This window comes from Rhagoletis zephyria, unplaced genomic scaffold (assembly GCF_001687245.7).
Source record: "Rhagoletis zephyria isolate East Lansing unplaced genomic scaffold, Rhagoletis_zephyria_1.1 Rzeph_scaffold_01674, whole genome shotgun sequence".
NCBI classification, from domain to species: domain Eukaryota; kingdom Metazoa; phylum Arthropoda; class Insecta; order Diptera; family Tephritidae; genus Rhagoletis; species Rhagoletis zephyria.
In genome coordinates, this window is record NW_016158758.1 from 41946 (window position 1) to 42409 (window position 464).

Sequence of the window (464 nt, forward strand, 5' to 3'; positions counted from 1 at the left end):
ATATCTCAATTTTTACTCGAGTTATCGTGTGCACAGACGGACGGACGGACGGACGGACAGACAGTCACCGCTTAATCGATTTCTCTTTTCATTCTGATCATTTATGTATACATTTGTCTATATCTATCTCGATTTGTTTTGCCTGCTACAAACAACCGTTATGTGAACAAAGTTATAATACCCTTGTGCACAAGTGCGCTCGGGTATAAAAATCATATCAAATCACTTACCGTATTCAAATAAACATTGCAGCATCCCACTTTCAGATGTTGTATTTATGTCGGAAGCAACTCCAACCAATTCTGGTGGTGCAACACATCCCTTCGTATACTCCTTCAAAAACTTTTATCTGAGGATAAAGTCGGATATATAAAAATAATAAGCTGCAACTTAAGCAAGCAATTTACCAGTTTTAAGGTTTATGTGGACTTCCTGACTAGCGGTTATACGATAAATGCAGTCAT